This window comes from Dama dama, chromosome 18 (genome assembly GCF_033118175.1).
Source record: "Dama dama isolate Ldn47 chromosome 18, ASM3311817v1, whole genome shotgun sequence".
Lineage (NCBI taxonomy): Eukaryota > Metazoa > Chordata > Mammalia > Artiodactyla > Cervidae > Dama > Dama dama.
In genome coordinates this window covers 32,402,030-32,428,285 of record NC_083698.1, presented here as the reverse complement: position 1 = coordinate 32,428,285, position 26,256 = coordinate 32,402,030, and the positions used below count along the sequence as shown (strand labels likewise).

General features: G+C 35.2%; 1 long non-coding RNA gene across 1 annotated transcript in view; it reads left to right on the top strand.

The window, feature by feature from the left end:
• Positions 1-26,256, top strand: part of LOC133072789 (uncharacterized) — a 119,932-nt gene that overhangs the window by 10,307 nt on the left and 83,369 nt on the right. Inside the window, exon 2 of the long non-coding RNA XR_009696809.1 lies at positions 17,551-17,633. This is a non-coding gene — a long non-coding RNA (uncharacterized LOC133072789). The remainder of the gene's footprint in view (positions 1-17,550; positions 17,634-26,256) is intronic.

Here is a 26,256-nt window from a genome sequence, read left to right as displayed (position 1 = left end):
TTGAAAAGGAAGGAGAAAAACTATACAGTGAAGTTTTTATTTATACTGTGGATGAGGAAAATTAAAAGATCTGTGAAAACTTTAAACCTGAGTCCTTGACCAAAAATGAGAAGGAATTGTGTAATAGAGAAAAAAAAAAGCTTTAAAACTTTATTTAAAGAACAAAATGGATATCTAGAAATAAAAAGTATAGACAGTGATTTTAAATAAATATCAGGAGAAGATTAAAAACAACTGAAGAGAAATAGAGAATTGTTAGACATAAGGATATATGCATTAGTAAGTCATAAAAGATAAATATACAGAAAATAGGAAGGAGAAAGACACACAAAGAATTACAACACATCTGTAATGATGTTTTTCAGATGGGAGAATAGACAGACTATGGAACAGATAATAGCAAAAAAGAATGAACTAGAACTTTATTGATTTGAAGAACCAAAATAAAGACCCAAATGCATAACTGAAGAATCATAAGACATAAGCAGATAAAACATCAAGAAATATAACGATGAAAACCCAAAGGAACAAAACTTAGATGCAGTAGAGCAATAAATCAAAGTTCAAGAGTCAATGTAAATATATCTTTGATTTTCTGAGAGTAAAAAAGTCATCAATCTTGTTGTCTGTATTTAGCTCAGGAACACATTAAGCACAAGAGCAAAATGAAAGCGTTTTTCAGTACTAAGAGAAAATATTACTTGAAATCCGACATCAACAAAATGAATAATGGCTTTGATGAAAAAAAAATACAAGAGGTATCAATAAGAAGCAAAATAAAATCATAAATAAGGAAATCCTGCTGTGACTGAGATGGATTAAGAGGAACCAGATTTAGGCTCCCAATTGAAACTATAAAAAAAAAAAAAATAAGTTTTGAGGACAGTGGACTTTGCAAAATAAAGGGACAGCATCCCTTAGGAATGAAAAAAAAAAAAGATGAGCCCTAAGTCGACCCAAGCTTCTTGCACTATTATAGTTTTCAGGCTGGAGCATAAGGAGGACAAATCCAGGTGCAGTCCTGCTCATCCCTACACTAGTAACACAAAGCGCAGACTCTCCAGGAGCAAAGCACTGAGTTCACAACACGGAGGAAAGAGTTCCAGGGAGAGACAATTCTGGAGAGGTGAAAGTTTCCCTAGAATATTCAGCTGCGTACTTAACCAATTATGTGTTTGAGGGAACTAATCAAGGCCAGAAGAATTTTAAAAACACCTGAAGGAATTAGAAGGAATAGTGATTGACGTTTACACAGAGCTGGGAATAGTGTCACTTCTCATTAGCAATACTAGAAAAGCTCAGGATTCCTAGAAGGTCGGGTACAGTGTTTTTGAGTACATATTCTGAAGTTATAATAATTAGCTTAATGTCCTCTCTGCTAACTTATGTCTCCATTCGTTAGAGGTCATTTTTGATTGATATATCCCCTCACCACCGCTTACATTCCCAGCTTCCTTTCATGCTTGGTTCTCAGTACATTCTGAGAGGCCAGCATTGCATGCATGCGTGCGTGCTCTTTGTAACCCCATGGACTGTGTCAGCCAGACTCCTCCGCCCATGGGATATTTCAGAATACTAGAGTGGATTGCCATTTCCTCCTCCAGAGGATCTTCCCAACCCAGGGATCAAACCCAGGTCTCCTGCATCTCCTGTGTTGACAGGCGAATTCTTTTACCACTGAGTCTCCTACCTTTGGATACAAGATACACTCTCTTAGATAAAGCATAAAATTATTTTACAGCCTGTTTGTGGTATATTATAGATGGAAGTATTTATTCATTTAGCCCTTCCTACACTTGGAAAAACCATTAGGATACGTTAATGGCATTTATCTAAATTCTGATAAGCAGGATAAATCTGTAGTTTTCTTTGACTACTAATCTGTAGCCAAAGAAATTATCTCAGTTTGTCTCTAATGAGTTTGCTTTGTTTATTGTGCTGTACAGATGCATTGCTAATAGCAGTCTTTTAAAACACTTCAACAGTTCTATTGATTTTGAAAGGCCAGTACACATTGCCTGGATATGTATGGAAGGAGTGTTCCTAGACATTTACATTTGTTAATACATACACAAAAAAATAAGGCTTTTTAGCAATTTTGACCTACCTAAAGTATATAGTAGAATTTGAGGATACATTCCTGTTTTTCTCACTACACATTTTTTTAAATTTTTTAAATCATAAATAACTCTCAGTGTTAAATGACAAGATCAAAAAGTAAACTCTATTTCAGAGAAAATGCTGTTTTTAACACTGAAGGAATACTGATTAGCATACATAGTAGTTTGAAGACTGAAATTATTTCCTTGTTCTAGGAAATTCAGAGAAAGAAAAATTGTTATGTAGGCTATGTCAATAACAGTTTCATATATTTATGCACTAAAAACAACAAAACTATAACTTGATAACCTGAGGTGCTGGGTATAGCCAGGCAGCATCTCCATTATGAACCAAATTACACTTAGACTGTGCACAGAAATAATGGGTAAAGTTTCTCTCTTCTCTCTCTACTCTCATTTTCACAAAGTAAAAGTTCTTCATTTAATTTTCTCATGAGATCCCTTCCCTTGAGAGAGTGGAAGTGCTTGTGTTGAACAACTTGGTGAAAGCTATGGAGCAGCAGGGGACTGGAAGCTTTGGAGGCCACTGGGGTGGCTAAGAACAAAAGCCGAAGTTACAGCGCCGTGTTCATGCCTGCTCCACAAAACAGCCTCGAGATGCGTTCCCATGTCTAAGAGGAAGCCTTGCACCAAAGCATACATTTTCAGACCCGCAGAGATTCTTTGGGCATTACTGGAAATATGTCTAATGATGTGATTCAGGGTGAGGGGCACAATGGGGGAAAGATGAGAGTGGTGAGATCCCTATTTTAAAAGAACAGCTTTGCTTTCAGCTGTTTTCTATTTGGACTTTGATATGGTGGAGAGTTTTTAGAGTGAGCGCCCCTGATCCTTCAGCTGGTAAAGAATCTGCCTGTAATGCAGGAGACCCCCATTTGATTGCTTGGTCAGGAAGATTCTCTGGAGAAGGGATAGGCTACCCACTGCAGTATTCTTGGGCTTCCCTGCTGGCTCAGATGGTAACGAATCTGCCTGCAAGCGGGAGACCTGAGTTCAATCCCTGGATTGGGAAGATGCCCTGGAGAAAGTAATGGTTACCCACTCCGGTACTCTGGCCTGGAGAATTCCATGGACAGAAGAACCTGGCAGGCTAGAGTTCATGGGGTCATAAAGAGATGGACTCGACTGAGTGACTTTCACTTTCAAAGTTTTTAGAAAGGTTTTTTAAGAACTACTAATCCAAGAGATGGCCAAGGTCTTTTATATCTATAGTGCTGTAAAGTTGTATTCCATTTCTGCCTAAGTAAATAGTTAAACTAGAAGAATTAGATGCTTTTTTTTTTCCTACTAAACTCTTGGACACCAATTTTAATATTTTTGCCACCTCATACACACAACTCACCTAATCACAGATTTCTGAACAAAGTATAAATATTTTGCTAGCCTTAAAAAAATCATCTAATTCTGGATTTTTATTACAGTATACTATTTTTATTAATAATTTAAGATCCTCTGTGCTCTTACAAGCATTGCATCAGTATATTTTCTCCATTGAAGATGTGGAATATTACAGATTGTCCTTTTCAGAAACTTTGTAGTATTGGAATGATTCAGGCTACAGCAATATCATTTACTGTCATCCTATTCCTTACTCAAGGAAATAAAACACAATTAAAATTTAGTTGAGTTTTGTCCTAGTTCTCTCCTCCTGACTCTTTTGTGATTCATCTTCAAGCAAAGAGCAATTTATTGATAATTGGTCTGGAACATGTATCTCATTTTCTGCTGACACATGAGTTGACATAGCTGTCCTCCACTTAAGATTGCTACTGATCTTGTCACATGGAAAAGGTTACTCTTCTCCCTAGGTTGCTAGTGTAGGACTAAGATTAGATGGTGGTCTTTAACAGAATTCACTCAAATGTTGATAGGTGAGGAGAACTGTTATTTATGGCCACACAGCCTGTTCTGCCTATCTCAGTATCTGACAGAACATCTACCAAATCTGGCTCTTTCAGTTGTGCAGAATTTTGTGAGAAAGATCAGTCTAGTCTAAAGTATAATTTGCAGAATTTTATGCAGATAAATTTGAAAACCCAGATGAAATACATAATGACTAATTTTTAAATTTTTTTCTCAGTAAGTTAACACATGTATAGTATTTCCAGCCCCTACCCAGCCCTGATATAGTCTTCATCAAAATCCATCCCAATAGAGGCAGAAAGTTCCAACAAAACAATGCTAAAGAAAAACTAAGACAAAGGGATAAAGAGAATCCCACAGAAGTCACCATAGAGTCTCACAGGGAACTAAGCCAGTTCTTTAAGAAACGGATCATCCCAAACTACATGAATTACAACAGAGCATAAAAAAGTTTTTGAAATTTATTTGACATCAATGCAGCATAGATACCAAAGCCTGACCCAAAAAATTGCACCTGAAACTGCAAACCCACACCACTTACTTATGAGTAGTCATAAAAAATTTTGGAATATATTGAAAGAATATCCTATCATGACCAGGTTAATTATTTCCAAGAGATCAAGGTATTTTGATACCGTGGCTGTTATTTAGTCCTAAGTTGTGTCCAACTCTTTGCAACTCGATGCAGTATAACCCGCCAGGCTCCTCTGTCCATGGGATTTCCCAGGCAAGAATACTGGAGTGGGTTGCCATTTCCTTCTTCAGGGGATCTTCCTGACCCAGGGATCGAATCAGACCCAGGGATCTACTGCATTAGCAGGTGGATTCTTTACCACTGAACCACCTGAGAAGCCCAGTTTGATATTAGGGAATCAATTATTAAAATCCTGCATATATGTTTATTCAAACAAATTGATCATATGAACATCTCCATTGAGAATAAATGGCATTTGAAAGAAAATAACTATTCACGATAAAACCCTAAACTTAAGAGGGGTTGTTGGTTATTTCTTTAACATGATAAAAATTCAGCTTAAATAACTTTGTATCAGGAAAACAGAAAAGTATCAATGGAAAAAGTAATACAAATGTTAAGAGAACTTAGTAAAATGGTGGAAAATAAAACACTCAAAAAATCTAAAACTTTCCTAAGAACAAACAAACATCAGGTAAAATACATAATGGATGAGAACATATATTTATCTCAGCAATAAAAGATGAAACTTCACACTCAATGAAATTAGCAGGAAACATCCAACTCTTAAATGAGGAAAATTCTAGAGTCCTGAAAGATTTAGAAATAGATTTGGAAAAAAATGAAAATCATATATATCATGGTCTTAAATAGGAAGTCTAAACATCCTAAAGATGTTATATATTAGTTCTTAAAACGTAATGCAATCCCAGTACAAATACTTTTCCAGAGCTAGTCAAATTAATTATAAAATTTATTTGGAAGAACAAAAATCAAAATACTCCATAATCTCTGACAAAGAAGTATGTGTGTGGTGGGCAGAAATGAGTAGCTGATGGTGTTCTCATATACAGATATTAAAACATACCGTAAGTTTATCATTAAATTGTTAATAGGCACACAGAAAAATGGAATGAATAATAAAACTTGAAGGCCAACAAATAGCAAATAAAAGTTTACCATATGACAGTGTTCAATTTGAAATTATTGGAAGAAATGGATGTTTATACCAAGTATTGTAGGAGATCTGAAATTATTTTTTTAAAAAGATAAAATGGATTTATTTTCCACACTTCATGAGAGTATCTGAGATTCTAGAAAGAAGGCCTGGGCAGAAGTGAAGAAACTGGCAGAACTGCTGGCAGTTCTATTCTTTGTCCTTGACCCAACTCAGCATGTACATTTACTCACTAAAATCAATGTATAAGATGTTTATTGCTGCACTAATATAGAGAAAATGGAGATGTTCATTAGTTATAGAATGGATAATTCTATTCTGATATGTTTATACAAAGGCATTCTATAATGATAATAATAAAGAAACAGTACTATGTGCAATAGAATGAATACATACATTTTACAAACATAATGTTGGGAAAACGAAAGAGAGTGATTATGTTTAAAGTTGAAAACCAAGCATAACTAGAAGTTAGCATCATGGTTACTTCTGGGAGACATAGTGACACTTTCTAGGATATTGGCAATGTTCTGTTTCTGAATCCGGAGGCTCATAAATGGAATGTTTGCTTCGTAAAACTTGATTGTATTGCTGGTGATTGGTTCACTTATCTGTATGTCTGCTATCTGTTAGTAATTTTAAAAAGCTGACTGACTTTCAACCTACATTAATAAATTTTTGGATTTCTTAATGAAAAATCCTATATGTTTACAACTGTAATAAATTAGTAATATTAAGTATTCCATAGGTAAAATTATTGCAGGAAATATGGGAAGGCCCACATTTTTCCTTCCTCTGTAGGGACAAAAAAATAGACTGATTCATAAAATACCTCACATAAAGTTTGAGATATACAGAATCCGGGCATCTATCTATCACATATTTAGTGGTAGTGTTTGATATCAGGGAAAGTATCTAAAAGGAAAATGTCTCTTGAGTGCAGAATTAGCACATAAGTTTACACATATCAATAAATATTGCAAAATGTGTTGTAAGAATGAAAAGTAGAATAATGGCTCACTTATGAGAAGTTAAATTAGTTACATCATTGTGAAAAATACCTATCATTCTATTTAGATGAGATTTTGGAATTCCATTGATGTTGTAATACATTGAGACTTTTAGAGATGTTGCAATTGGGTGAACGTATTTTGCATAAGAGATCGATATGAATCTGAGCACCAGAAGTAGATTGTAATAGACTGAGCAGTGGCTTCCAAAGTTTTCCTAGTCTTAATCCCCAGAATCTGTCAGTATGTTACCTTATATGGCAGAAGGAATTTTGCAGATATGAATAAGTTAAGAATTAAAAAATAAACACCTATCATTCAAATATTGTAATTATATAAGAGATCTTTGATATACAATAGTTTTATAAGAAGGTACCTAGATCCTTAGGCCTTTAGTGTTATTTCTTTTAACTCACAAAAGGCTTCAGTTCTAGTATTACCTATTTACCAATACTATAAATACTAAAAAAAAAAATAAAAAAATAAATCTGCTGGTGCCTTTTGCTTGAGCATTGGCAGCATAGTCAGTCCTAGGAAATTTAACCTCTGTCTGCCTCTGTTCACTATACACCTGCAAAAGTGACTGGGAGGTATTTGGTTCAGTTTCATAGTATTTTATTGACACAGATTTCATTGTAACAGTCATACATCTTCACCAAATAAGGCTATGCTAAAACTCAAGCCTTCAAGATAAATAGATTTGTATAGGGAAAAATACAGCAAGAGGTTGAAAAAGTTCAAGGAATCAAATGAATAGAGCATGACACTTGGTCAGCATCTAAAATGGGAACATCAAATATAATATCAGTTATGCAGGAATAACATGGATTTCTAGGGCAAATATGATTTATTCATTCCACGCTGAAACATTGTGTGAGAGGAAACATCCATCACTGGAAGAAAGTGCGATTTGCAAGCTACCTAATAGCCATGAAATCATATTCTCAGCCCAATCGAAGAGCAGATAAAGACTTTAAAAACTGACAGCTTACTTTTTATCCCTCTTTAATAAATAAAACTTCTAAATTTATATATTGTAGCTAGGACCACAGCCCACTCCTCTGTTTTCTTAGAACTCTGAAAGAAAAACCAGCACCACAATCAAAATGTTTTCTTTCTCTATGCCTTGTTAACTCATTTGCAGTATTTTTAAGAAGGTAGTGTCTTTGAAAACATTTCTTTTTGGCTAAAAGGAAAAAAAAAATTAAATCTCAACTGATTTTTAGCCCCAAAGCAAAGTAAGATTATCCCAATTGACATTCTTATTCAAAATTGAATATTAAAATCAAACCTCTCCTGGCAATGACAGTGATGATCAAAGGCAATGATTATGAAAACCAAGGATTTATTTAAGAGTAAAAGGAAATTGCTTTGTCATTAAAAATGAAAATGATACCAACATATCAATCTCCAAGTGGACTAATCGATGTGGCAGAGACCAAATGCTCTGGCTGGCAAATGCTTAGCAGAAATCAGAGAATACTGTCCAAGGAGATATGTAAGGGACAGTGAATATAAGTAAGATGCTCTGTTGGAAAATGTACTCTTCTTTGTATTCATATGTAAATGCTACTGATGAAATTTATATATAGGGTTGCAATTGGGATTAAGTTGTGCATACTTCCAGTTGTAAAATACATAAGTTATATAATAATAAATAAGTACAACATTGAGAATATAATTAACAATATTGCAATAAGTTTATAAGGTGACAGACGGCTACTAGATTTATGGTAGTCGATTCTCCACAGTAAAGAAACCATCAACAAAGTGAAAAGACAACCTACAGAATGGGAGCAAAATACTTGTAAACCAGATATCTGATAAACAGTTAATAATTATAATACATAAGGATTCTTATATTGAGAGGGACATTCAAGAGGGAGGGGACATATGTATACTTACAGCTGATCCATGTTGGTATATGGTAGAAACCAACACAATATCATAATTACCCTTCAATTAAAAATAAATAAATTAAGAAAAAAACCCAATAAAAAATGAGTAAAGGACTTCAATAGACATTTTTCCAAAGAAGATATAGGAAAAGCTAATAGATTCATGAAGACATGGTCAACATCACTAGTCAATAAGGAATTGCAAATTAAAACCATAATGAGATACCATCTCATGCTTGTAGAATGGACATCATCAAAGACAAAAGGTAACAAATGCTGGTGTGGATGTGAAAAAAAGAGAACTCTTCTGCACTTATAAATTGGTTCAACCACTATGGAAAATAGTGTGGAGATTCCTCAAACAATTAAAATTAAAACTGTCATATGATCTGGCAGTTTAACTTCTGGGAATATCCAGATGAAATGAAAACACTAATTCAAAAAGATATATGCACCCCCATGTTTAATGTTTAATAGCAGCATGAAAACAACCTGAGTATTTGTTGATGGGTGAATGGATAAAGAAGTTGTGATACACACACACACACACACATGTACAATGAATGTAATTAGTTATAAAAAATAAACATATCCTATAATTTGCAGCAAGATAGGTGGACCTTGATGGTAGTGTGCCAAGTAAAATAAGTCAGAGACAGAGAAAGACAAATACTGTATGTCACTTAAATGTGGAACTTGGAGGGGAAAAAAAAAGACTCATAGAAAGAAGGTCAGACTTGTGGGTACCAAAGACAAAGGGTAGGGGGAAAGGGAATTAGAGAAAGATGGTCTACAAACTCCCAGGTATAAGATAAATAAGTACTAGCAATATACCGTGCAACATGATGAATATAGCTAACACTGCTATATGGTAGAGAGATATAATGTTACATGTTATATTATAGGTATCTATATATGATATATGTATATATGATAGATAACACTGCCATCTAAAGTCTCCTCACAAGGAGATCCCCCCACCCCCACTTTTCTTCTTTTTTTAATTGAATATATATAAGAGGATGGTTTATCAGCTGAACCTATTGTGGTAATCTTTTCACCATACATTTAAAATCAACTCATCATGCTGTGAGACTCAAACTTATGAGTGATATATGATGTTAATTATTTTTAAATATACCTGGAAAATAAAATTGCCATAACATCTTCAATATCATTTACCTTTAAGATAGACATAGGAACAAGAATTAGTTTGAAAAGTGTGTAAGTGAGGGCTGGGGAAAAATAGCTTTAAGATTTAGGTACATATATTATTTATCTAGTTGCTGTTAATTTATAAAATGAAAAACATTGTTCTAGTTCCTGGGGAAAAACAGGAAGAGGAGCAAAAAAAAAAAAAGAACCTGCCTATATGGAGCTTGCATTATAAAAAAAAGAGTTTTAAAAAGAATAAATTATAAACTCATGACATGTCAATGGTTTTAAATGCCTCAGAAACAGTAATACTGACTTTAAAAGGACAAGTAGTATGTATTCATTATAGATGAGTTTGTTTCATAAAAGATGGTTAGGAAGACTTGGCTTATTGATTAGGTAATGTTTAATCAAAGACATAAATAAAATGAGGAAATCCATTGAATTATTGTTTTACTACAAAGAGTGAATTTTACTGAAAAAATTTTATGTACATTTTTACTGAAAACTTTACTGTAAGTACAGTTAAAATAAATTTAAAAGATAATAGAATAATTGAGGATTGACTCAAAAATGTGCTGGACAGCTTGAACAACAGGTACTAGTTAGCCCAAATGTAGTATACCTGGATAGGATTGAGTAGGGAAAGTTAGTAGAAGTGAAGATACAAAAATTATAGGGAGACAGATCATGCAAAGTCATCTAAGCAGTTGGAGGACTTTTGACTTTAGAGTTGCCTAGAAAGACATGAAAAGTTTGAACTAAGGGATGATATTATTTTGACTTCTGTTTTAAAGGATTCATACTAGTTACTAAGTTGTGGGTACACCAAAGAGAAGAGCAATATCAGAAGATAATTGGGTAACTAATTAGATTAGATAAATAATTGAACCAAAGTGATGATGTTTTTGGACCTAAGCATTGATACTGAAAATAGCAAGAAAGGTCAGATTATGGATGCATATTAAAAACAGAGCTGACAGGATTATCTGGCAGAGTGGACATGGGGTAAGTGAGAATGAGGAGAATCAATGTCGATTTCAAAGTTTTTCACTTTAGCAACTTGAAGGATAAGGTTGTTTTTGCCTATAGTTTGGAATGAAGAGGTACAATAAGTTTGAGGAGAAAGAAGAGGCTTTTTACAGTTTTGAATGTATTTATTCAAGTCATCAACATCTATCTCAACTGTTAAGAGATGCTAAGTCAAAGTCAAATAGGCAAATCTATGAATCAGTTCAGACCAAAAAGAGGTAACATGATGTAGCTTCTTTAGGGTAATGGAATAGCACTGTTTCTTTATTGTGGTGGTTATATGGATCTGCACCTGTGATACAATCTTATAGCATTATGCAACCCCCCAGAATGAGTGCATATAAAAACTGACAAAACCCAAGTAAGATCTATGGTTAAGTTAATGGCTTTGTTCTAATGGGAATTCCTGATTTTGATCATTTTACTGTTTGGATAGATACTATTATGAAGGAATATGGTCAAAAAGTACAGGCGAACTCCCTCTGCTGTTTTTGTAACTTTTACCCAAGTCTACAGTAATTTCAAAGCAGAAGGTCTAAAAATGTAAAATAAAATGAGAATGAAAAGCTGAGTTTTAGCCTCATCCCACATGTACAAGTACTCTGATGGAGTAGTTCTTTCCTGCCTCCATGGCAAAGATTTCTCGATACAGGAAGGGAAGCCTGGCTTGAACTACTTTAAGTGAAACTTTGAAGAGGGAGATTGGAGACAACTAAGTATACTGAGGAAATTTCAGGAATTTTGCAGAGAAATTGAGTGTTAGCTGGATAAGAATTAAGGATTAAGAGAATTTTTTTTAGGTTGGAAAAATTTTACAACTTTAAATTCTCATTGGAATGATCCAGTAGAGGGTTTAGGAGGTTAAACTTGGATTTAGGATAGAGAGCACAATTGCTGGAGCTGCATTTTAGGGAGGAGAGAAGAGATGCAATCTGACGCATAGGCACTGGCTTAGGCTTCAGATCCAGTCACAGGCAGACGTATCCATTTCTATTTGTCTGTCTGTCTGTCTATCTATCTATCTCTATTTAGGCAAGTGAGAGACTTGAAAAATTAACAATATGTTGCGAAATTGAAAGAGAGTATTAAAATCCCACTTAACTAGTGGGAAACTGGTGATCCTGAGTTTTACATAGAGTATGTGGTCTTGGTTGTGATTTCCTTTAGTCACATTTAGTGGTGAGGATTTACTACAGTTGAAATTTTGTTCCAGTATCTAAGAAAGTAGGAAGAGTGGTCAGGTAGTTCGAGATATTTTCCAGAAAGTGAATCAAATAATAATTGCTGGAGTCTAAGCTAAATAAGAAGGGAATTGAAGGCTTCTGCGTGATTTTGCACAATACAGCTTTGTCACACTCAGTTCCATTCAGTTCAGTTGCTCAGTCGTGTCCAACTCTTTGTGACCCCATGGACTGCGGCACGCCAGGCCTCCCTGTCCATCACCAACTCCCAGAGTCTACTCAAACTCATGCCAATTGAGTTGGTGATGCCATCGAACCATCTCATCCTCTGTTGTCCCCTTCTCCTCCCACCTTCAATCTTCTCCAGCATCGGGGTCTTTTCAAATGAGTCAGCTCTTCACATCAGGTTGCCAAAGTATTGGAGTTTCAGCTTCAACATCACTCCTTCCAAAGAATATTCAGGACTGATTTCCTTTAGGATGGACTGGTCGGATCTCCTTGCAGTCCAAGGGACTCTCAACAGTCTTCTCCAACATCACAGTTCAAAAGCATCAATTCTTCGGTGCTCAGCTTTATTTATAGTCCAACTTTCACATTCATACATGACCACTGGAAAAACCATAGCTTTGACTAGATGGACCTTAGTTGGCAAGGTAATATCTCTGCTTTTTAATATGCTGTCTAGGTTGGTCATAACTTTTCTTCCTTAAAAGCGCCTTTTAATTTCATGGCTGCAGTCACCATCTGAAGTGATTTTGGAGCCCAAACAAATAAAGTCTGAAACTGTTTCCACTGTTTCCCCATCTATTTGCTATTAAGTGATGGGACCAGGTGCCATGATCTTTGTTTTCTGAATGTTGAGCTTTAAGCCAACTTTTTCACTCTCCTCTTTCACTTTTGTCAAGAGGCTCTTTAGTTCTTCACTTTCTGCCATAAGGGTGGTGTCATCTGCATATCTGAGGTTATTGATATTTCTCCTGGCAATCTTGATTCCAGCTGGTGCTTCATCCAGCCCAGCATTTCTCATGATGTATTCTGCTAATAAATTAAATAAGCAGGGTGACAATGTACAACCTTGACATACTCCTTTCCCGACTTGGAACAAGTCTGTTTTTCCATGTGCAGTTATAACTATTGCTTCCTAACCTGCATACAAATTTCTCAGGAGGCAGGTCAGGTGGTCTGGTATTCCCATCTCTTTCAGAATTTTCCACAGTTTATTGTGATCCACACAGTCAAAGGCTTTGGCATAGTCAATAAAGCAGAAATAGATGTTTTTCTGGAACTCTCTTGCCTTTTCGATGATCCAGCGGATGTTGACAATTTGATGTCTGGTTCCTCTACCTTTTCTAAAACTAGCTTGAATATCTGGAATTTCACAGTTCACATGTTGTTGAAGCCTGGCCTGGAGAATTTTGAGCATTTATCACACTGTTTGCACTTACATTGTTGCTGAAACTGTTTAGTTTATTCTTTGTAAATCCATTTGGGAATCAGATTAGGATCCAGCCTGTAAAGCCCACATGGTTTTCATTTGCTTATACATGTCATTTTGCCTCTGATGCCAAGTAATTGTAAAGCTCTGTTCACAAGAGAGAAATTCATAGACAAAAATTTTAAATTCCCCAATGTATAATAGCCAGAGAATGGTAAAATGGTACATTTACTGCTAAAAGATAATCGTCACTTGCATTCAGATCTTCTTTGAAAAATATAAATACTTTATATGTATGCATACAGTCTTATAGACCACACCTTTTCTTTACTAATGGTATAAGAATAAAATTGCACATTGGGGGGATTTCCTGGTGGTCCAAGGGTTAGGGGTTAGCACTTTCACTGTGATGGTGTGGGTTTCGTTCCTACATCGAAGAACTAAGATCCTGCAAGCCAAGTGGTGTGGCCAAAACCCAAAATTAAAATTGCACTTTGGTATCAATGTATATCTTGCAAAAAGGAAATAAAAAACACTAATTTTTAAACTCATATGAGCAATATTAAATATATATATATATTTTTTTACTACTTACTATAAATATATGTATTTTCTTAATGGAAGTATGTTGTCAGCCTTTTTTTGACTCAATCATAAGTTTTTATTTCATACATTTTAAGCAATTAAAAAAAAACTTTTAAAAGTCAGTCAATGGAATTATTGTGGCTACTATGTGGTCCAACACCCTGCTTATCAACTAGAAAGAAAACAGAAGAGTTAATTGCAGATAGCAGTTATTTACTGAACAGTTATTAACAAGTTCAATAGTCTACTATTAATCTACCATTGAAGAAAATAATTAGATCACGTACATTAATGTCTTCTTTTTTAGAGTTTATTTTATAGGGATAAAGATATTTATCTCTCTATTGACCAACTAATGGAACAAGGTAAAAAAATCATGTTGGCAATTTCTTTGTGCAGTGGGTCTGTGTTGTATCTTTTTTTTTTTTTAAGTCACACATCTTATTTTATTAAAACTTAGATTGTTCCACTTAGTAGTTAGAATCTGTCACATGTACTTTAGTCAAAAGGAGATGCATCACTTGGTAGTAGTGCTTGTGTTGTATCTTTACTTGGCACTGGATAAATGCTGCCTTAGAATTTGCTACCTGGTTATAAAGAATCTAAATCCAGGCATAAAATTTGTGTAAGTATATATATTCTCATGTTGCAAATTCCATATGTAAGCTGTGGAATTTTGGATATGATGTGGTCATTGCTACCTCATCAAAGACTAAAGAGAAACCCTTCTCTGAAAAGTACAGTAAACCATATTTTGATATGCTGCTGCTGCTGCTAAGTCACATCAGTCATGTCTGACTCTGTGCGACCCCACAGACGGCAGCCCACCAGGCTCCCCGTCCCTGGGATTCTCCAGGCAAGAACACTGGAATGGGCTGCCATTTCCTCCTCCAACTCATGAAAGTGAAAAGTGAAAGTGAAGTCGCTCAGTCATGTCCAACTCGTAGCAACCCCATGGACTGCAGCCTACCAGGCTCCTCCGTCCATGGGATTCTCCAGGCAAGAGTAATAGAGTGGGGTGCCATTGCCTTCTCCGATGTTTTGATATAAGCAGCTCTTACTACAGCAGGTCTCTAATTACTGCCGGCCAGCATGCCTACCTGCAGAGGAAACTTTTATCTAGGTCAGTTTGAATTATTATTAGTAGGAGATTAAAACTCCAGCTCAACAACTACCACTGTAAAACAACCGCAAACAGAGAAGAAACCAAAAATAAAAAGAAGAAATAAGAAAAACAGCTTATATCTCAAAACTCAAGCTTAGAGGAACTGAGTTTGTTTGTCTGTTTGTTTTTTAAGAAAATCTCCCTAACTTGGGTGCACCAAGAAATGGAGAACAATTAAAAATATGTGCTTTGACTAATTGCTTTCAAGAAAAGAAAAATAGATTTATGCAAATGGATGTTGCTCTTGTAAACGGTGTTTAACATTAAGTTGTGTGTGACTCTTGTGCAACCCCATGGACTGTAGCCTACCAGGCTCCTCTGTCCATGAAATTTATTCTGAATTCAAAACCAAGCACTTTATATTGTGCTACATTCCTGGGAAAACTGACCATGAATTCTGAAAATGCCGAAAAAATAATTCAGCATCTGCACAAAAGATATCTCCTGTTTCTTCACATCACTTCCAGATGATCAGGCCCAAGGCTGAGACTCAGACTTGCTCCTCAGAGCTATGTGATCTTGGCTGGTCACTTTATTTTCTCTGAACCTGATTTTACCAAGTTACAGGGCATAGTAATAAATAATGAATGTGCTAATTAACTCTTTCAGAAGATTACAGAGTTGGATCAGTGAACAGTATCCATAACCATAACAGCTTGTACTTAACATACTGCTTCTGATATGTTAACTTATTTAATCCTCACAACAACCTTAAGAAGTAGGTCATGTTAGGAGGGTCTGTTTTCATATAAGAAAATTGAGTTCTGGAAAGGTAAAGTAACTTGCCCAAGATATTCAAACATTAAGCAGTAGAGTTGAGTTTAGACCTATGGTCATCTGGCTTCAGACTTGTAGAAATCTATAAATCATGAAGATCTATACAATGTCCCATTATTTTCTTATTGAATAAGGTCATAGCAAGTGTGATGTTGATCAGAATGGTATCAACCACCAAAAACCCATTCCTCCTATTATTAAAAAATCACTAGAGATGTATGAGAGGATTACAGTAGATACGCAGCTATCCTTCGGTACTCTAATGGCACCAATCAAATGACAGGAAAAACAAAAATCTGTGTTCCAGGTCATCTGATGCCTCAAACGATTTTGCAAACATTGAAAATTTGACAAAACAGACTCAAATTGCCCCAGAAATTTTTATCCACTTATTCTTTTAAGTATCTGTATTTCCAGGGAGCGGAAGTCTCCACTTGTCTAATTCAGCCTGTCAGAATGTTTCTAAGGACTATGTGCTGTTGTAGAATATTTATGATGATTCTTTGAGAAAATAAAAGTGTGTCGACTGTAAGAAAAAAACCTAAAGAGTTGCTTTATGTGCCCTCTCACAGATAGTGTGTATGTTTGCAACTTGATCTCACATATCAAATTAGTTACATTAGTTTTATTCCTTAGACATTTACCAAGTAATAATTATGCTGTTAACAATGATCGTTATTTATTAAATGTTAATCATATGCTGGGACCAATATTAAGAATAACTAATATTCTCATTTTTCTGGCCTGGATTCTCTGGTTTTCAAGTCTTGCAGATGACCTTTACTTGCTTCATTAGCTAAGGATCTTTCTGCTTTATGTGTGAAGGATCTAATGAAAATTGGTGTTAGCTGAATAGGAAGTTTAATGGTTCCTGCAAATGAAAAGGCCAGCCGTATATCAAATCGGGTCAGCTGGCTTGTAGGACCAAGCATTTTTGTGAATGTAATCTCACCTTTCTCCCTCTCGTCTCTTCCTCTGCTTTGTTTTATGTTGTTTTGTTCATTATCTGCATATCTCTCTTTTGATAGCTCCTGGGTTATATTCTTAACAGATTTTCCACCTTCAGAAGCAAGATTGTTTCTGTTTTAAGTAGTTTTAGCAGGGGTCCATGGTTTCTCCTTTTGACCTGGTTGGAGATATCACTTTTTACCTCATTTTGTGACTTGCATGTGGGACTGACCATAGGATGACTCGATCGTGGACAAAAGTAAAGCAACAAAAAACAAGTGCTTCGTGTCCCTAGTCGTCATAACTGACTCACTTACAAGATCATCTAAGCCAGGTCAATGAGAAACAATCTGGGTCTTTTCTGAAACTACAGGAATAAATACTTACTGGCGGGTTGAAAGCTGTTTGAAAATTTCTTGGTATGCATTAACTACTTGTGCAATACTTAAAAGAAAGTCATTATTTGTCTGAAATTCAAATTTAACTGCCTGTTTTGCATTTTTATTTGTTAAATATGGGCATTTTACTCAAGAGATTATTTGCTAATGTGATAAATTAATACTTTCAGAAAGGGACACACATAAATAAAATGATAATTAACTAATAAGCCAAACAATATATGGCATTTTCTATGTGCCAGGAATTACCCAAAAATCATGAAAATGCAATAACATGTAATTGTGTAAAAACTCTGTGAAGTAAATGATTTTATCATCTTTATTTTAACAGATAAATAAATTTGGGCACAGAGAGGTTAAATAACTTGTTGAAGGTGAAACAGCCAACAAGAATGGAGCTAGTATTCAGCCAAGGTATGCGACTCCAGAGACTTCTTACAGGCAATCCTTCCCCCCACCTTTTCATTTATTTATTTATTTATTTTTAAATTAATTTATTTATTTTAATTGGAGGCTAATTACTTTACAATATTGTAGTGGTTTTTGCCATACACTGACATGAATCAGCCATGGGCGTACATGTGTTCCCCATCCTGACCCCCCCCCTCCGCGTCCCTCCCCATCCCATCCCTCTGGGTCATCCCAGTGCACCAGCCCTGAGCGCCCTGTCTCATGCATCCAACCTGGATTGGCGATCTGTTTCACATATGGTAATATACATGTTTCAATGCTATTCTCTCAAGTCATCCCACCCTCACCTTCTCCCACAGAGTCCTGTTCTTTACATCAGGCAATCCTTTTGATAGTGTCATCTCTTTTACATCCTGGGGCCATTAACAAAGCTCCCCTGGTCAAGACCAGAATTTTAAGTATAGTTGCCTGTGCTATGCAGTAGGTCCTTGTTGGCAATCTATCTTATATATGCTAATGTGTATATGTTAATCCTAAGCTCCTGATTTATACCCCATGACCCCATGTTTCCACTTTCATAACCATAAATTTGTTTTCTATATCTTTAAGCCTGTTTCTGTTTTGTAAATAAGTTCATTTGTATCATTTTTTAAAATTAGATTCTACATATGAGTGATATCATATGATAATTGTCTTCTAACTTATTTCACTAGTATGATGATCTCTAGGCGCATCCATGTTGCTGCAAATGGTATTATTTCATTTTTTATTATGGCTGAGTAACATTCCATTGTACATATGTACCACACCTTCTTTATCCATTCTAATTCTGGGCTTTCAGAGGAACATGATTTACAAAAACTGCTGCTGCAGCTCAGTGGTCAACAGAACTATAGGTATGTTTTAAACTTGATTTATTTTAAAATTTTCTAAAGAGAGGTTGACAGTTTTTGACTGCTTCAGTACTATTAAAATATGTATAACGTCCTGGCTAATTTCCTACACTAAAAGATAAGTCATTTTATTGTTAAGATTATCTGATTAAAATATGTATAGATTAGGTGGTGTTTTATGATCAATTTAGATGCCTAAATCCAATATGTATCTATATCAATGTCTACATTTATGTCTATATAAACCCAAAGGTACATTTTTAATGCATTATGAAAAAATACAGTACTGCTTACAAAAAGAATTTGAATAAATATTAACGGCAACTTGTCATATATCTTCATTTTCCCAACTCTCTTCTAAATAGCAGTGTTACTTCCCAACACGGAGAATCATCATAATTTTACAAAAAATGCATTTTTAAATGAAAGTGTTTACGTGGTAAAAGGGGGGTATTAATGCTTGCCAAGATAAGCAGAGTGTTCAAATATATTTGCAACCAGCAACTCGTCCTGCCAGACCACAAGTGAGACAGACACAGTGCTTGCCTCATTGTCAGTAACTGTCTTCCTTCCTCAGCACCTCAGCTGACTCTTAGCTAAGGTAGACTTGTCTCCAGATGGAGCAACGTGGTTTTTTTTTTTTTAACAACAAAAGCCAGGGTAGGGAGCTGAGTTGATACAGAAATAAGTGGATGAAAAACCTATAAGGACATAGTTTCTTAAAGTGAATCCTAACCTCGTGCACTGTGATATCACCAATCTTTTTGTTAGAAAGTTTTCTAAAGAAAGGTTGATGGTTTTTGACTGCTTGACTACTGCTAACATATGCATAACTTCCAGGCTTATTTCCTACATGTCTACTATAAGGTAAGTCATTTTATTATTAAAAGTATCGGATTAAAACATGTATAATCTAGGTGGTCTTTTACTGTCAATTTACATGTCTAGATCCATATCTGTATCAATGTTTATATTTATGTCTGTATAAAGCCAAAGGTACCTTTTTTTAATCAATTCTGAAAAAAACATATCAATGCTACTTAAGAAAAAAATTTGAATAAAAAGTAATTTACTTCAATGTGTCTTATATCTTCAATTTCCCATCTCTCTTCTAAATACCAATGTTACCTTCCCAACACAGAGAGTCACTATAATTTTATGAAAAATACATTTTTAAACAAACATATTTACATGGTAAATGGGAGTATTTATACTTGCCAAAACAGGCAGAGTGGTCAAATATATTTGCAACCAGCCACTAGCCGTTCGTCCTGCCAGAGGACAAGTGAGACAGACTCAGTGTTTGCCTCATTGTCATTAACCATCTTGCTTACTTATCACCCCAGCTGGCACCTGGGTAAAGTGGGATTTGTCTGAGGATGGAGCAGCTTGGCTTTTTCTTTATAACAGAAGTCAGAGTAGGGAGCTGAGTTGATATAGAAATAAATGGAAGAAAAACCCATAAGGACATAGTTTCTTAATCTGAATCCTAACCCCTTGCACTGTAATATCACCAGTCTTCTGTGGTAGAAATATTCATCCTTTGGGACCACATTTGATCAGTTTTTCTAGATCTTTCTGAATGGATTAGAGGCATTGATATCATAAACATTTAAGGCAGTCCTCTAAAAATAAAGTATTTGTATACCTTTGTTATGAAACTGATCTAGAGGGTATGGGAAACCACAGTATAAACTTGGCACATTATTTTGAAGGGTAATGTTTACAAGTATATGTAGTCAGATGGGGTGGGTTCAGATCCTGACCTTATGACTGAGAAATGTCCATTACTTAACCTTTGTGAAGATCAGTTCCCTGAATTGAGAGAGCTGACTGAGACCACATATGGAAAGCACTGAACATTCTGCCTGGCACATACTGAGTACTCAACAAATATATGCTGTTATTATTATGAAAAATGTCAAATAAGAATATTGCTAAGCTTAACTCATAATCATGGATTTCTGTTACAAAATAAGAAAATTTGAAGAAATTAAGCTGGTCTTTTCTTTCTGTGCTTCAGTCTATTCTGCTCATTCTGCTCACTGTTCCTTGGAAGGCTTAGGAAGGTCTGGTCTGTGGGAATAATGGCTTTTTCTGTTTTTCTTTAAAGCATTACTATTAACTAGTCCTTTCTTTTTTTGAAGTTGTGCTATTATTAGTGCTTGCTATTATCTAGTCCTTTCTTTGAAGATGTGCTATTGTATAGGTCCGGGACTGACCATGGCTTAGAAAATAACTAATACTGACTAAAACACACTTCAGACAAAGTTAGATACTGGAATGTCAAATCATTAATTTTTTTAAATTTATTTTTTATTGAAGGATAATGGCTTTACAGGATTTGTTGTTTTCTGTCAAACCTCAACATGAATCAGCCATAGAGATATATATATCTATATATAGATATATATCCCCTCCCTTCAAATCATTAATTTTAAACAGAAAATATAAATGTCAAAGGACTGTGAATATAATCATATTGACATAATCACTATTCTTTCTCTTAGTCAAATATATTAAAAGGCAATATTTTTATTTAAAATTATATTCACTAAATAAATAAAGTACCAGAAGCAAAGTCTGTCCTATAATCAGAATATGTAGGAATCAGGAGGACATTATCCTAAAATGGACATTAATTCAGAAAAAAAGAACTTCTATAAACCAAATGTTAATGGCAATAGGTCATGGTATGATTTTGTTTCAGGTTCTAGAATTCTAAAATTTTCTATAGCCATTTCCACTTGGGATTTAGCTTTGTCATCGACACTGGCAAGTTTGAAATCCATTAGATAAAATGTTGTTTCCTGTGAACAATAGACACAAGATCGCCTCAAAGGTGTCCTTTTTATTGGTGTTTTATTTTTCTTTGAAAACTACAATATATATTTTTAATAACTTTAGCAAAGTTATTTTCTAGTTAGGTTACTTGATTAAGCTGTGAAGACTGTGTGACCTTTTTATGAGTCTTGCTTTGTCTTTAAAAATGCTGTATATTTATCTGTCAATCCAACCTTCCTTCCTAGTTTGGTTCACTAAAAAGATCTAGAAATAACAATAACCCAGTAGGAATAGGCACCTCTGCCCTCAAGACTATGAATTCTGAAATGTTATAGCCACTAGTTGTCTTAAATTGTTGGCTGACTCCAGGACTGTTACAGGAAATGTTCAAGGTGAATCTGAGATACTGCATCACAGCAAAAAAACAATAAATGTATAATGATGTTATATCAAAAGGATTTAGGGACTAAAATGAAGGAACTCCAACAAAGGTGGGAGATTTTGGCAACAAATGTAAAATCAAGTTCTGTTGATTAATATATATGCAATATATATTTTAAAACATTGAGTTAATAAGGATACTAAAAAAGAAGATATAGTATCAATTTTAGAATTAATAAGTAACACAAGCAAAAACCTTTATTGGTCACCGCCTAGGTATGTAGAGCATCACTTCTTTACCCTGAAATTGGTAATTGATGGAAGATTTAATATCTTCCCTACTAATATCATATTAATGGCATTTTGCTGTAACTCAGTAGTCCTAGCTATTGATGAAAATGTTTTTATTATAGAAAAATTTAGTTAATAAATGAGGAAGAAATAGCCAAATTAGAACAATTTCCCCTTGGTAATCTGTAATTAAATAATTGTTTCAGACAGAGGAGTAAACAATTATATCTAAGATGGATGGGGAGCTTTACAAAGGATAAGTTAAATGCTCTTCCCACCAGAATCCTGCTTAGCAGTCTTACTGCTATTAAAAGTGAGACAGTCAGATAGCCAAATACTGTATACCACCTAGAAGCATTATTCCCAAAGTTGAACCTGAGTCTTCTAGATAATGCTTCCAATTTAAAAGAAAAAAGTTGTTTCTCCATCAATTTAAAAAGCATCCAAAGGAACAAGACAGAAAAATCACCGATACAATCCATAACACTTGACAATTTACTTGGTTTTTGCATTGTGTCAAGGTTGCAAAACAAGAATAAGGAGGGAGAGGAGATCATTCTAAAGTAACAGACCTCAGAAACATAATAACCAAGCCAATGGACTTAATTTGAGTATTAATTTAAAAAAAACTGACTTTAAGCAGATGTTATAAGACAGTTGAGAAATAATCAGAAGTGGTATTAGATGTAGAGGAATTATTGCTAAATTTCTTAGATACTTGTGATAGTAGAACTATGCCAAAGAAAGAGAGATATTCATCGTTTTATAGTGCCCTCCACATTCCTGATAACATCCCTTCCCCTGAAGTCAGCTTCATCTGAAATTATTACAGATTTTGATTAGTGCTAAAAGAAATAGAGGAAAGCAACAGAAAGGGAAAGACTAGAGATCACTTCAAGAAAATTAGAGACACCAAGGGAACATTTCATGCAAAGATGGGTTCGATAAAGGACAGAAATGGTATGGACCTAACAGAAGCAGAAGATATTAAGTAGAGGTGGCAAGAATACACAGAAGAACTGTACAAAAAAGATCTTCATGACCCAGATAATGACGATGGTGTGATCATTCACCTAGAGCCAGACATCCTGGAGTATGAAGTCAAGTGGGCCTTAGAAAGCATCACTACGAACAAAGCTAGGGGATGTGATGGAATTCCAGTTGAGCTATTTCAAATCCTGAAAGATGATGCTGTGAAAGTGCTGTACTCAATATGCCAGCAAATTTGGAAAACTCAGCAGTGGCCACAGGACTGGAAAAGGTCCGTTTTCATTCCAATCCCAAAGAAAGGCAATGCCAAAGAATGCTCAAACTACTGCACAATTGCACTCATTTCACACGCTAGTAAAGTAATGCTCAAAATTCTCCAAGCCAGGCTTCAGCAATACGTGAACCATGAACTTCCAGATGTTAAAGCTGGTTTTAGAAAAGGCAGAGAAACCAGAGATCAAATTGCCAACATTTGCTGGATCATCAAAAAAGCAAGAGAGTCCCAGAAAAACATCTATTTCTGCTTTATTGACTGTGCCAAAGCCTTTGGCTGTGTGGATCACAATAAAGTGTGGAAAATTCTGAAAGAGATTGGCATACCAGACCACCTGACCTGCCTCTTGAGAAACCTGTATGCAGGTCAGGAAGCAACAGTTAAAACTGGACATGGACCAACAGACTGGTTCCAAATAGGAAAAGGAGTACTTCAAGGCTGTATATTGTCACCCTGCTTATTTAACTTATATACAGAATACAGCATGAGAAACGCTTGGCTGGAAGAAGCACAAGCTGGAATCAAGATTGTCGGGAGAAATATCAATTTCCTCAGATGTGCAGATGACACCACCCTTATGGCAGAAAGTGAAGAGGAACTAAAAAGCCTCTTGATGAAAGTAAAAGAGGAGAGTGAAAAAGTTGGCTTAAAGCTCAACATTCAGAAAACAAAGATCATGGCATCTGGTCCCATCACTTCATGGCAAATAGATGGGGAACCAGTGGAAACAGTGTCAGACTTTATTTTGGGGGGCTCCAGAATCACTGCAGATGGTGATTGCAGCCATGAAATTAAAAGACGCTTACTCCTTTGAAGGAAAGCTATGACCAACCTAGCCAGCGTAATAAAAAGCAGAGACATTACTTTGCCAACAAAGGTCCATCTGGTCAAGGCTATGGTTTTTCCAGTGGTCATGTATGGATGTGAGAGTTGGACTGTGAAGAAAGCTGAGCACCGAAAAATTGATGCTTTTGAACTGTGGTGTTGGAGGACTCTTGAGAGTCCCTTGGACTGCATGAAGATCCAACCAGTCTATCCTAAAGGAGATCAGTCCTGGGTGTTCATTGGAAGGACTGATGCTGAAGCTGAAACTCCAGTACTTTGGCCACCTCATGTGAACAGTTGACTCATTGGAAAAGACCCTGATGCTGGGAGGGATTGGGGACAGGAGGAGAAGGGGACAACAGAGGATGAGATGGCTGGATAGCATCACTGACCGATGGACATGCGTTTGAGTGAACTACAGTAGTTGGTGATGGACAGGGAGGCCTGGCATGCTGGGATTCATGGGGTCGCAAGAGTTGGATACGACTGAGCCACTAAACTGAACTGAACTGAACTGAGCATGATATTTATTTCCTTAAGGAGATCTAAATTTCTGATCTATATAATTTTCCCCTGACCTGAAAAAAAAAACTTTTAATTTTTCATAAGTAAGAACTGGTTGCAATGAATTCCTTCTGATTTAGTTTGTCTGACAACGTTTGTATTCTCCTTAACTTTAGAATAGTAATTGTACTAGATACACAATTCTAGGTTGCTGGTTTTTTTCCCCCCAACACTTTAAATGTTCTAATCTGCTGTCTTCTTTTTTGCATAATTTCTGACAAGCATCTGTATCTTAATTTCTGATCTTTCTTCAGTTTTGGTTAAGGTACTCTGCCTCAACCCTCCTACCCCCAAGAAAAAGGCTTCTTTCAAACTTTTCTCTTTGTTTTGGGTTTTCTACTGTGTAAAGGTGATAGTAAATTGGTCTGCTTGAACTACCCATAACACAATACCATAGACTGAGTTCCTTAAAAATCAGGCTTTTTCCCCTCATAATTCTGGAGGCTAGTGGTTCAAGATTAAGGTGACAGCAAAGTAGGTTTCATTGTGAAACTTCTTCTCTTGGCTTGTAGGCAGCAACCTTCTAGTTGTGTCATCTTAGTGGAGAGGGATGAAGAACAAACTCTTTGCTGTGTCTTCTTACATGACTGCTAATCCCTCATTTAACCATAGCTAGGTCCTAAAGGCTCAAATACCATCACACTGAGGATGAGGGTTTCAATATACAAATTTTGAGGAACACATTCAATCTATAGCAATTTAGTGTGATTAGGTTTTGGTATTTATTCTTTTTTGTGCTATCTGAGCTTCTCATACCTGTAAGTTGGTACCTGTCTTTAATTTTAGAAAGTTCTCAGCTATTACTGCTTCAGATATTCATCTCCTCCATACTCTTCTGATATTCCAACTATATATAATTACAACTTTTTAAAATTGTCCAACAGTTCTTGAATGTTCCAGTCTGCATTTTTTTTTTTTTCCTTTAGTTTCAGTTTTAGTTTTTATTGACATATCTTCAAGCTCACTGTTTATTTTCTTGGAAATTTCCTTAGAGTTGTCAAATGCATTGTTTATTATTTTAAGTTACTGACTTGAATTCTTCTTTCTTTTTAATATAAATATTTATTTCTATAAATTTTCTCTGAGCACTGCTTTAGGTGTATCCTATAAATTTTGGAATGTTGGATTTTATGTTCCAATAACCTCAAAGAAATGTGTAACTTAGTTTTTCTTTGTCCTATTGGTTATTTAGGAATATGTTACTTAATTTGCACATATGTAAACATTCTAAATTTCTTTTTGTTATAGATTTCTAATTTAATTTCTTTCTGATTAGAAAACATACTTTGTATATTTTCGCTTTAAGCTAGTTTTACACAATTTGTGGTCTTTGAGAATGTCTCATTATTTAAGAAGAATGCATGTTCTTCTCCAGTTGGATGGTGTGTTCTGTAGATGTCTGTTAGATCTAGTTGATTTTCTTCAAGTTTTCTGTTTCCTTATTATCTTCTACCTTATCACTATATACATCCACTATTGAAAGTAAGGTATTGAAGTCCCAAATATTATATTTATCTGTTTCTTTCAATTCTATCGGTTTTCATGTATTTGGGAATTGTGATTCTGTGCAGATATTTGTTTATAATTGTCCTATTTGCCTAGTGGACCAATCCTTTAAACATTA